At 51.1% G+C, this 13,167-nt stretch overlaps 1 protein-coding gene across 12 annotated transcripts in view; it reads left to right on the plus strand.

Moving 5' to 3' along the window:
• Mical3 (microtubule associated monooxygenase, calponin and LIM domain containing 3) overlaps positions 1-13,167 on the plus strand; it is a 192,489-nt gene that overhangs the window by 53,976 nt on the left and 125,346 nt on the right. Inside the window, exon 1 of one of the 12 annotated variants that reach the window (XM_085839994.1) lies at positions 9,239-10,130. The exons of the other annotated variants lie outside the window; for them this stretch is intronic. The gene's annotated coding sequence lies outside the window, so the exon portion shown is untranslated. Of the gene's footprint in view, positions 1-9,238; positions 10,131-13,167 lie in introns of those variants that run through there. 12 annotated transcript variants of the gene reach the window in all.

Below are 13,167 nucleotides of genomic sequence, written 5' to 3' on the forward strand. Positions count from 1 at the left end.
CCAGAGTGTTCATTTCTCAGAGATTACCATGTGCTAGATAGTCTGTGACGATTAAATCACAGCCATTTATCCTAACAAGAACCAGAGAGGCGGAGTGGTTTATTATAGTCACACAGCTTCTACAGAGCTGCACAAAAAAGATCCAAATCCAATTCTGCTTGGCTCAAAGTGTTTGGCCTGAATCATATGGAGTTTGATCCCTTTTCATTCAATCGAGTGTTCCAGGCACAGTTTCAGGAGCTAAAGATAACATCAAGAAGCAAAGCAGACAAAAATTCCCACCCCCATGGAGCATGCGGCTTAGCAAAAGAGACTTTCTCAGCTTCTACTGTCAGATCCTTTCACTGCATCTTCTAACCCCATAGCTGAGATGAATATCACAGCCATTCTGTAGCTCCTTAGGGGTCTCTGTCCATGTCCACTTGTCCCAGAGGTGGCCTTATCCATGCATCAGGACAACTTACACATCCTGGGCTATCCTGGGGAGTGTGGCTCGTTCTCAGCCATCAAGGGAGCTGCTTGGCCATCCCAGCATCCCACTGGGGCCCTGTGGATCGGGAAGAAGGTCAGGGATGTTTTTGTCGGTGTTGGGGTAAGTCAATGTCTGGAGACCAGTGCTTTCCTTTGATTCTGGACAGAGGAAGGGATGGGCCAGGAGAATGCTTCCTGCCGTCCTGTGTTCGAGGCCAGTTGAATGAGAACTCTAGGTTTGAAGTTGCCACCCCTGTTCTGATGTTGGGGGGGCTGATGGGATTTGTCACTGCTGTCATCTCTAGCTGTGTGTCAGGCAGTGGCCCAGGCGGTTCACACGTCGCTGCCTTCCTCTGAGGGTTTGTCTAGTTTTTTGTTTTATGTGTGTGGGTGTTTTGCCAGAATTGGTTGGTGTCTGGGCTCTAAGTGCTTGCAATACCTGTAGAAGCCAGAGAAGGGTTTTACTGGAGTTACAGCCCCAACTTGTCTTATGTCTTAGTTTCTTTTCTACTGTGTACTTGGGGCTGGTGAGATGGCTCAGCAGTTAAGAGCACTGACTGCTCTTCCAAAGGTCCCGAGTTCAAATCCCAGCAACCACATGGTGGCTCACAACCATCTATAACGAGATCTGACGCCCTCTTGTGGTGTGTCTGAAGACATCTACTGTGTATTAAACTCCAGACTGGCCCAGTTCTGGAGGCCAGGAAGTCCCAAAGTGTGGAACCCAATCAGAGGGTCATCCTGCTCCTGTATCATGTGACAGTGGGATGAGCTGGCAGGTACCAGTCAGAGGAAGCCAGCCCAGTCTCTTCTCAGGAGCCCAGTCACTCACAAGGGTGGATCTCTTAAAGCCTTTAGCTAGTATGATGGTTTGGATATGCTTGGCCCAGGAAGTGGCACTGTTAGGAGGTGTGGCCTCGTTGGAGGAAGTGTATCACTGACAGGGTGGGCTTTGAGACCCTCCTCCTCCTCGCTGCCTGGAAGACAGTCTCCTGGCTGCCTTTGGATCAAGATGTAAAACTTTCAGCTTCTCCAGCACCATGTCTGCCTGCCATGATGATAATGGGCTGAACCGCTGAAGCTGTAAGCCAGCCTTCACTAAACGCTGTCCTTTTAAAAAGTTACCTTTCACCATGGTGTCTCTTCACAGCAGTGAAACCCCAACTGAGACACCTAGCCTTCAGCTTTCGTAGTCAGTGCTGGTCTGAAGCTGATGATCCTCCTGCCTCAGCACATCAGTGGGCTGGCATTGCACGCACCCGGCCCCTAATCCACTCCTCTACTCTTACAGTGACCGGCTAAACTTCCAAGATGTCAGAAGGGACTCACAGCACCGTCCCTGGTTCAGAGCTAATAAGTGTGGGCGGGGAGGCTTGCCTGGTGAGCCCTCAGAGGAAGGAAGGCACAAGTGTGGAGAGAGTGTGGAGAGAAGGGGCAGCAGGGGCCCTGGGCTATCCCCCCGCTCAGCGGCTTGTCCTGGGTTGGAGGGACTGGCTGCCTATGAAATGTCAAAGATCGGCAAAGGGTCCTGTGCCTTTACACAGTGCTCCTCAGCGTTCATGATGCTGGGGCCCTTTTATAGGGCTCCTCCTGTTGTGGTGACCCCCACCCGTAAAACTGTTTTGTCGCTACTTTATAACTCTAATTTTATTACTGTTATGACTGGTAATGTAAATATTTGATATGCAGGATATCTGATATGCGATCCCCCCCGCAAAGGGTTGTGACCCATAAGTTGAGAGCCATTGCCTTACAGGAAGGAGAGTGGCTTCATTCAGTCCCAGCACAGGGTGTATGCATGATTCTGTGAGCCCTGGGATTCCCAGCCTTCCAGTCGGCTCCACCTTGGGACTTCATATGTCACCTAACTCTTACGTTGTATGGTTTTTTTTTTTTTTTTTTTTTTTTTGACTCAGGCAGGGCACTCCTAGGAAATGTTTCTATTGAATTTTTATGAATAAATGAATGTCTGTTTTACTATACCATAACAGAAAAGCATTTGACTTTATGAGGACCTATAGCAATTGTTTCTTCCCTCCAGTAGACTTGAGGTTGATCTTGGACAAGTAGGTAGCTGCTCTGTGCTGAGGTTCTCCTCCTGTTGAATAGAGGAAGTCTCGGACCCTCATCGGGGACCCCAAAGGAGGGAACGATGTGTGTTCCCCACGTTCTGCAGCTTGCTGGGCCCTTCTCATGGCTCACCTCTGTCCCCACCTTTGATGCGCAGCTGGATATGGAGTAGGCTGGTCCACTTTCAGTGACAGTGCCCCTGCCTCAGATCTGCCTCTGATTCTGAGTACAGTACTCTGTCCCCATGCCACCTCACCTCTTTGTGAACTGTGGGTTGTGGGCTGTGGTGCTCTGAGCACTTGTTTCTGTCACTGAGGAACCAGCTGAGTGAGGGTAATGCCACACATGGTCTGAGACAGTGAAGGAAGTGGCCCAGTCAGGAAGCCCAGAGCATCTCTGGATGGTGAGGCCGCTGTTTTATCCCTTCTCCTGGGAGACTTGACCCAGGGTGGAGCCACCGATGGGGTTTCCTTTTCTGTTCATTGTGGGTAGGGAGGGTTTAAGGGCAGCTAGCTCACAGAATAATCTGGCTAGTGGCCTGGTGTGTGTGGAGTTCATGGCTTTAAGCCTCTGTGCCAGTGGGTGGTGGAGTGGTTGATGTTCTCTGAGACACTGTTGGTTTGGCCTGTAGACACCATGCACTGAAGTGGGACTAACCAATCAGAGAAACCTGCTGGCCTCTAGGTGGCTGGGAAGTAGAGATGGGAAGGGGCTACGGTCCCCAGTGTCCCCTCCAAGGATATGCCTTCAGTGACCTAACATTCCAAAAGGTCCCTCCTCCAATGGGTCCCACCTCTTCCTAAAAGTGCATAGGCTAGTGATCAGGCCTTCGACCCATGGACACCCAAGATTGCAACTCTAATAAGCAGGGTGACAGTAGGTGCATCAGCATCTTTCCCAATGTGCATGGCCATGTCCCGGATGTTGTGCATTCGTGCTTCCTCTTCCCAAGGTGTCTTCTCTCCCTCCTCGCTTCCCAGTGACGCTCTGCCTTGTGGCTTGTCTGCATTTTGCTTGGTCCTCCTAACTTCCCTGTTCACATCTCTCCTTTATCTTTTTCCCCCCACCTCTTAGGTAGGAGTTTGAAGCACTTGAGCTCCTTGTCAGGTGATGGCAGGAGTGCTGCCCACAGGCTTGCTGGACCACAGCATTGCATCTCCTCCCCTCAGACCTCTGAACCAAGCTGCACTGTGCAAGGCACACTAGTGAGTGTGGCCTGCACAGCAGCCTTGGGCTTCGTTCATTTCTCATCTTTTATACTGACTGAGTTAGATGCAGTTTCTTCAATTTCTTCTTGTATAGATTCCTTTTGTTTGGGTCTCTGTATCCGGGGCAGTCTTGGTACAGAGCAGGCACCCGATCAATACCTGCAGATTAGCAATCACTGTTTATTTTTTAAAAAAGATCTAAAGAAGTGTGGAGGGAATTGAATGACAGTTGATGACATGTGTGCTCTTAAGAAGCAGCACAGAGGTCACAGTACATTGAGTTTACTGAGTGAGGCTGTGTTGGAAGGGATAGCCAGCCCTTAAGTCTCCATGACATCATGACCCTGGGAGGTAATGGTCTTCTCTGAACTATAATTTAATTGCTGGGCTTCCAAAGTGAGGGTAACCCTATAATTAGAGTGTTATTCTCAAGGTAGAAATGAGCTAATGCAGGTCGAGCATGCAGCAGTGTTTGGCACCGAAGTGCTCCGTAAGTGGTAGCTGATGAACACATTCATGCGCTTGGCCATAACTGGTATTTTCAGGGACTTCAATTGGACCCTCGTTGATCTTTGTGATAGCTTCTGATTTATGGAGGAAACAAAACAGAGACGGCCTCTGAGGTCACGCTTTACCCCTCTCCTTGTATTGTATCATAGTTTCCAGGTTGGGTCATCAGCTTCAGAGGAGCAGGGTCCCGGACTTGCGTGGTCATGCGTTGTGGGGAGAAGTGCATTCTGGGTAGTAGTGAATGCAGCCTGTCTGCTGGGTGAAGATTAGGGAGAGCTGAGGTGTGACTGAGGGAGAACATCCCTAGCTTGCCAAGCTCTCCCATCTCCCCTCGGTGTGTTGGCAGGTCCTTCCCTCTCCTCCTTCCCTCCTCCTCCCCTCTCTCCCCTCTGAGAACTGGCACACAAGTGGTGCTGTTGTTCTCAGGTGTTGGACACCAGAACAGAACTGACCAAATCATCTAAGAGTGATGCCGTCCCAGAGGCAAGTGGAGGAGGATGGGCTAGAACTGCCTTCCAGTAGATCACTCCGGAGGGCTGTGGCTCAGAGAACCAGTACTGGAAAGTTGATGTCTCCTAGGCACGCACTGATGATTTCAGAGCAACAGGCTGTGAGCAGCAGAAGTCCTGGTGTCCGTGTTGATGAACTCACACCTGCGTTGCATGGTGCTTGAAGAGAAGACATCGTTACACTTAGCCAGCATTCATGTCCTTTAACAGGGTTTAAAAAAAAATCGCACATTATTTGCATGGGATCCATCTCCTATGTTGTGTCTAAACCTTGTTAGGTCATGTTAAAGTCTTCTGATTCTCTTCAGGGGGTCAAGGTGCCTGTACATCTGGGTTTTAGGCAGGTCAGTCCGTCACCGCCCGCATGAAAAGACCTACTGCAGTCTACTGTGGTGATTCTGCAACAGCTGCACATGCGCCGTACTGAGAGCTTTAGTGCAAGGAACGCAGCAGGGTAGGAGTCTAGAGCAGTCGGTCTCAACCTTCATGACGCTGCCACCTTTAATGCAGTTTTCTCATGCGGCGGTGACCCTCACCACAAGATTATGTCATCGCTACTTCACAACTATAATTTTGCTACTATTATGAGTTTTGTCACGTAAATATCAGACATGCAGGATACCTGATATGTGACCCTTGTGAAAGGGTAGTTTGACCTCTGAAGGGGTCACAACCCACAGGTCGAGAACCCCTGGTCTAGAGCAAGGCAACACCAAGTGTCCTTCCTCCTCAGACAACCGTGCCTATAGAAAGTGGCACCACTGTCACGTGGCTGGAATTACAGCCCTCTGGGCTGGTGAGTCACTGCTGTCTTGGTGGGCAGAGCCTCACCTGCGAAATGCAAGGTGTAGTGTCAATCAACATGGGGGCAGTGATGGGGGCAGGCCAGACGCCAAGCTTTGAACCTTGCTGGACAGACAGCAGGCATCACCCGCACCGCTTCTCGTCCACACCCATCTTGCCCTTGTCATGAGACATTAAAGTATTTCTTCCCTCTGCTTTGGGTCTGGCTTCTCCACCTGTACTCTGAAGTGTGAGGTATGGGGAGGCCTCGCCACCTTCCCGCTCAGGGTCAGGATCCTGCTGGTGAGCAGTGGGCCCCCGAGAGCAGAGGGAGGAGCCTTCCCTGGGGAAGAAGGCAGGAAAGATCAGAGACTAAAAATAGGCCGTTGTGAGAACCTGGGAGTGCTCCCTGAGGCCAGCCGAGCACCTCCCACGATGGCTGGGCTCTGTGCACAGGGGTGTTTAGAGGTCCTTGTCAAACAAATATCATTGACACCCTAAATGTCAGCTTTTACTGTGCACCCCATATATGATAGTCTGCTGACTTCCGATGTGTGTTACCCAGTCATCTAGGGATGCAGGTGTGTGTTCCATCCCTATGCATGTGCCCACATGTGCTCACATGTGCACATAATGGGTGTGTCTGCATGTGTGTGGTGCTCAGAGGCCTTGCCAAGTTCTCCATTTATCTACTTAACAGTGCTTCATAGCAAGCCTCTTTGGGTCGAGTCAAAGCATCTCCCGGGACTGGGTTTGGGCCAGTGAATGGGCAGCCTGGGTCATGGGCTACACAGGGGGCCTTGTGCTGCGGAACACAGGATGGAAGGCGTGCTGTGTTAGTTGTTCTTGAAAGGTCTTGACCTCCAACTGCCTCATTTTTCCACTTTTCCTCCAAGAAGTAGAGCTGTTTTCCCACTAAGCTAAGGTAAAATCCGATCTCCCTTACCTGACCATGCAAGCAAGTCAGTAGGCTTGCCCTGGTTAAAGTGGCAAAAGTTCCTTCCGTGCCTTCTGGGCATCTAGAGGGTTCTCTAAGGAAAATTCATTACAGCTCTTGCTGGCAACTATTTCACACACTATGTTGTGTGGAGTGTCCCCACAACAATCCGTCTCCAGATGATGCTGAGTCCCGTCTCCTGTCCTAACTTCTTTTCCATGTCTGCTTTTGAGTCCCTCTATGAGTCTGTCTGTCTGTCGTTCCCACAACCTAGGAAAGGTCTGCTCTCCTGCAGACTGCCCCTGGCTAGGCTCTGGTCCTCCCTGTCTTGACTTCTGATTGGCCAACCCCCACGGTGAGCAATAGTGCCTGGGCTTGGGTGACTCATTCCATTCCTGTTGTCTCGGCCCGCTCACTAAATATAGCCTCCCCTTTCTCCCATCCCTTCATCTTCCCATCTCTGGGCAGAAAAGTCGCCCAGCTTGTGGTCTTCGATGCGGTGGGCTAGGCAGGCAGCACCCTGGGTGAGGTGGGGGGCTTCTGCTTGCTGCCACCAGGCTGATGTGGAGGACACCTCAGTTTTCAGGGCCCTGTTTGGAGCAGTGGGTCTGTGTTACCAGGGCAACCAGATCTCAGGGTACAGCTCCTCGCAGTGCCAGTCCTTTGTGAGACCGTTGTTTTATTTGGGAGGATCTGCGGGGTGGGGGTGGGGTCAGTAAGAATCGATGGATGGTCATAATGTGGGTTCTTCATTATCCTTTTAGGGAAACTGGTCATCCTCACACAGCCCCAGGGGGTAAAGGAGCAGAGAGCGCACCAGCAGGTGTTGGTCCTGTCTGTCAGTGAAGGAGCCCCACCCCAGCCAGCCAGGGTCACAGTGAACTTCAGCTTGGGCTCAGAGCCTGAGGTGTCCCGTTTCTTCAGTTTCATGTGCCAGGGTACATGGGGCAAAGTGAACTCTGGCCTTTATTATGGTTTTCAGGCAGGACGGGTCTGCCGTAGTCTTGCCGCATCGCTGGTCCAGTCAAGCGTGGAGAAGGAACTTCCCCTGCAGGGACCACCTTGAGAAATGGTAGCCCACAGAGCTAGGAGTGGGAAAAGGAACCAAGTCTTTGTTTTGGGAGCTGTGGAGAATAACAGTCCACAGCAGTTGGCCTCTGAAGTGTGTCACCTCTGTCTAGCCTAGACTATATTTGTTGTCATTGTCTTTTTTTTTTTTTTTTTTTTAAGACAGGGTCTTAATTACACAGCCTTGGCTGGCCTGGATCTTGCTATGCAATCCAGGCCTCAAATTCTGAGACCTGCCCTTTTCTGCTTCCCATAAGCTGGGGTTAAAGGCATGCACCATACCCAGCTACACTGGTGTTGTCTTAGTTTTGCTCCTACTCCCTAATTTTATCTTTGTCTGTTTATTTGCTTGTATTAAGTTAGTCTGGCTTTGCCTGGCAGGGAATGCATTGTTTAGTCCAAGGTGACCTCAGACTTGGGATCCTCCTGCCTCAGCACCCTAAACACTGGGACTACAGGCGTAGACCACCACACTCAGCTAGCCTCGCTGTGTCATAAAGAAAGAGTTACACCACGTATGATGGAGATATTTTACCTGGTTATTATATATTTAATCTATGTATCAGTTGCATAGAGAAGGTTGTAGGAACACAAGAGGTGGACTATGTTGCCGATGACACAAGCAGTGATATCTGTGTATCCGTGTAGTTGTGTTGAGAGCTCTGTTCTTGTCCCGCCCTCGCCCATCTCCTGTCACCATTCGGGTGCTGTGTAAAAAAAACGGCCCTTATCATGCTCAACTGCACCTTCCGTTAAAAATGCAGTTGCCCAGGGCCGAGGGTGCGACACTTGCCTAACTTCCATGCTTCTTGGGTTGGTTCCACAGCACTGGAAAAACACTGTAACTAAAAACCTAGACAAAACCCAAGTCAAAGGAAAGTATTTATCCTGTAGGTTTGCGTGTCTGGTGGCCAGCGTAGGCCCACGTCTTGAAGCTTGCTCCTTTCAGCCTGGCCGCTGTTTCACATGCAGGAGTCCGGCTGCATGGCTGCTGGGCAGACTGCAGAGAGTGCTTTGCTGAGCAGAGGGTGGGTCGCTCTGTGCCCTCTGCCTCCAGTTTTATTGTTAGGGCTTCTTGTAATAATATGGCTTGTGCACACACACACACACACCCCTCCTTTCTGATTCTAACCTTGGCCATATAGCTTCATTCATAAGATTGCTAATATTGGCTGGAGGAAAGTACATCGCCAAGGCCCAGGAGCCTCCAGCCGCGATGCCTCAGTGGCAACCGGATCTGTGGATTGTCCACATTCTCTTCTTGTCTGCCCTGCTCTCTCTGACGCTTGGAACCCCTGGAAACACACCTGCACACACAAGTTTTCCTGGAACGCTGGCTCCTTGCCTGGCAAGGAGAGCTGGGAAAGATGTCACCGGCTGCCTCTTGGAACAAAGGCTGCCACTGTCAGCTGGAGCGGGGGAGGGGACAGGTATGCTCCCTGGTGGTCTGGGACACACAGCCAGCCGGAGCATTTTAGATTTCACATTTTTCTTTTTCCTTAGCAAGCTCTTCCCTGGCGCTTCTCGGCTTTCTTCTACAGTTTCACACAGAAACGGGGAGAAGAAAATACCCACCTCATACCTGCACTGCCCTTTGTCGTTTGACTATTGCAGAGCCTTGTTCACAGACAAAACCTGCTCCACCTTGTCTGTGGTGATTGGTGGTTGATGATGTCATGGCGTAACACTCTGTCTGTGGGAAGGCCCCAGAAGAGGCAGCCGAGCTCCTGCTCCTTTGTTCCCTTCAATGGACTGCCTCAGCTGAGGTGGGAAAGGTGGGGGCGGAGCCCGCTGCCTTCCCTTGACTTACCCAAAGAGCCTGTACCTCAGTTCAGGCCTGCCTCAGATGGGCAAAGAGCTAAGAAGATATTACTTATAGTAAGAGTTCCTCTGTTACTCCCAGGGGATTTTGATCTGTCTGCTGAAGAGGAGGCAGGCCTTTTGAAAGAAGCCACAGTCCCCGGGCCCAAGAAAATAGGAAGAGATGTTTAAGAAAATAAATAATAATCAGTAAAGTGTTCTTTTTTCCTGGGAGTGCAGGGGAAAGATATCGGGGCTTGGGTAGAAGGCCTTGTGTATGCCAGGCCGGCGCTGTATTGCCGAGGTACCCCCCCTAAGCCCTCTTGCATTCTGTTTGGAGACTGAGTCACCCTCGGGCTTTGAATTTGTGAGGCTTCCTGTACCTCTAGGTCCTACGGAACATTTTCATGTAGTTCCTTGTACGGGCTGGGAGGTTCTTGCACTGTCAGTGTCCACAGAGGTGAACTTTAGCACAGTACTGAGGACACTACACGCCTCCCACTTAAAGGGCCTCAGCTGCAGTCTGCTCAGCCCTGCTGGCCTGCTGTGGTACAGAAGGAAGAGTTGGGCTCTGGTGACCTGCAGGGCAGGCCTGTCCTGAGTCTCTCAGAGCAGTGAGACTGGTGGGTGGGTGGCCTGGGTTGGTGCTGTCGAATTACTACCCCTCATCCCCAGACTCCGTTCTGCTCATCTGGAAACCAAGCTGGGGCCAGGTCTCCTCATCATTTTCTGAAGCAGATAGCATGAAACCATGGTGTGCTGTCCACAGTCTCGGTGAGGTCTCTGATTGTTGTGCCTTCATGATTGTGAGTTAGCACTCATTCCTCAGTGCCATCTCCATAGGGCGATTGGGAAAGCCACCGGCTCCGGTTCGTCCAGTAGAAGATTGAAGTATATCTGATAGATGACTCTGCTGTCAGGGTAGAGGACAGGGCAGGAGTCCCTCCCAACCCTCAGGGCTGACCTTGGTGGGACTTGGTTATATTTGTCCTTCCTTGGGTACCCACAACTTTGATTTGTTTTGTGGAAGGCGGTCCAGAGGTGGCCCGGCGGCCATGGTCACTCCGTGTGTGATCCTCCCCCACCCACGTGGCTCATGTTGGTGCTGCCCTCCCTTGCAAACATACAATCACCGGCTATCTTTGGATGCGTTGCGGTATAGCTTCACCTCAGAAGAGACAGGATGGTACAGCCAGTTTACTTCTTCCTGAACAAAAACCACCCAAACTCAAATCAGGCACGCTGTCCTCTGCCTGGAGAAACCAGAGCTTTGCTGGGTGGGTGGGTGGGTGGGGGTGCCATGTTTGCTGCTGGAAGCCACCGAAGGGTGCATGCGCTGAGCCTCCAGCCACTCAGCCGAATGTGTGCTGTATCCCCTGTCCCCAGCTTCTAAGCTGTTAGAACCAGTTGGGGTGAAGAGAGACACAGACCGTGTCACCACAGAAATCCGGATCTGGCTGGGGCCTGATCACTGGAGTGTTTCTGCAGTTTATGATTCTAGCAAACTCCATGTCCAGGTGGCTGAGCAGCCATGATTGTTCCTTCACTCCTCACAGTGGGCTAAGCCAGCACAGTGGCCATTTGGAAGTGTCACTCAGTGGGGGTGGGGTGGGGTGGGGTGGGAGGTAGCACATCGCTCAGTGTGTGTGTGTGGGGGGAGCACGGCTAGCCCGTGAGAGATCTTGGGTTCCATCCCCAGCATAAATCAAATAAGGAAGCAGGCAAGAACATGGTGAGTCTTTTGCAAATTGACAATTGTTTCTGTGTTATAAACAATGACCACTGGGGCCTATGGTGATACTTGGAACTCATCTTAACTTCTGTCTTTGCTGGAGAGCCCCGCCTCCTGGGGAGAACCCAGCTGAGGGCTCCACTAAGGGCCTTTCTAACCAGCAGGACCTTCCTCTAAGTCTCAGACCCACTGCTCCAGAAAACGGGAAGGAGGATGCGCTGAAGACCTTGGTCAGTACCTTGCTGGCAGTTGGTTACCAGCTGATGGACGGGCAGGCTCCCACACCCAGCAGCTGGTTCCCACTATAGCTGATGTTGATGGCTTGGCTTCTGATTGCAGAGTCTGCCTGGGACTCAGTCTTCGGGGACTCGAGGCAGATGCAGGCCAGGGAAAAGTGGTGTGGAACAGCCGTGAGCCTTTGTCTCCCCCAAGCACACAAAATGAGAATGAGAATTGTGTGGGACTGGGACTGGGGTCCCCTTGTGTTGAGCGAGCATACGGTGTGCTGTGGTGCAGCGGGCGATAGCGGTCTCAGATTTGCCCGCTTGTCCTTCACCCCTGGGGCTTTGGTGAAGGACGGAGGACAGTGGGCTGTCATCCTATCACGGGGTCAGTTGGCTCGGGAGTGGACAGGGCTTTTTTTTTGCATTGCATAGCTCACCTGTTTGGATTAAATAGTCCTGGTGGGCATCTGGCACCAGTCTGCCCTGTGATGCAGGACTCACGGCTTCTCCTGCAGGTACTTCCCACACAGATGTAGGAAATGTTCGTCCGTTGATGAGAACCCTGCCTGGGTCCTGTTTTGATTCCCCTCTCAAGCTGCCATTGCTTTCATGCTTGTACATCCTGGGGTTTAGGTCATTGCTGTCTTTCTTTATGACAGGTTTTCTTTTATTCCTTTACCTTCCTTCTTATCTTCCTCCTTTGAATGGTCATGGAGCCAGCCTCTCCTTGTTCCCTTGGAGGACATCTTGGAGAATCAGCTCTCATCGCTGTACTGTACAAACGCTTTCCAGGTACTGGAAATCATGCTTTCAAAGCTGTGTCCAATTCGCCCAGGAAGAGAGGGCATTAAAGTGGAAGCTGATTGGTACATTGGAAAAATCAGCCTTTGGCACTCCACCACCTGGAATTATAGAGCCCCGAGCCATTACTGAGCGTCTGAGGCGTATCTGACCTGACAGCCACACTGGACAGGCAGCTATAGTACTGTGCCAGTAGGGACACATCTGGCCTGCATGATGGACTCATGTGTGTGGTCACTGTGTGTTGTTGGTCCTAGTGCCTTCTGAATTGGATGTCTCTTGTGGCTTGAGTAGAGCAGCCTCCTGCAGTAGGCTGGCTGTCTTGGCTAGGGCCCATCTGTCACAGAGGACCGTGATCACCTTAGGTTAATACAAAGATAGGAGCCGTCCTTCCCAAGTTCCTTCCCAGACTAGAAAGGCCTTTCAGTTTTGAGCGTGAAAAGATGTGTTGTCTGGCTCCTTTAGGCGTGGTTGAGGTCATCCTGCAGAAGGAGACAGATGAGTTCTTTATATGATGCTGAAGTTAGATCCTTGTCTCATGCCTATATGATGTCATCACTCAGACTTGTTCTGCCCATGTGGAGACCCTGACCCTAACTTGTAGTCAGGTCCACACTGGGTTTGGTGACTCTGGCCCCCTACTGGAAAAAGAGCCTTCCTCTAAACTATAGAATGTGTCACAGGGGATGGAGACCTCAGTAGGTTGGGAGCATGGATCCTGCTTGCTGTTAATCAGCCTCACACCCCTGGCTCTGGTCAGAACCCCATTAGGCTCCCAGCTGTCTGGAGGTAGTGCTGGGTCGGTTCTGTCTTAGTGTGGATCCATTCATGCATGCTGTGGCTGTCCCTTTGTTGTGTTTGAGACACTTAGAAGGTGCCCACCTTTTATGTGGTTGTGTAATATGTGTTCTGTAAAGTGTGCAATTCATGACTTTAAGAAATATTTTAAGTTACGTGTGTCTTGATGTGGGTGCACACACGCAGGTGCCCATAGAGATCAGAAGAAGGATAGGGTCCCCCAGAGCTGGAATTACAGGTGAGCCAACAAGTGGGG

This window comes from Mus caroli, unplaced genomic scaffold (assembly GCF_978045245.1).
Source record: "Mus caroli unplaced genomic scaffold, Mus_caroli_1 scaffold_7, whole genome shotgun sequence".
Lineage (NCBI taxonomy): Eukaryota > Metazoa > Chordata > Mammalia > Rodentia > Muridae > Mus > Mus caroli.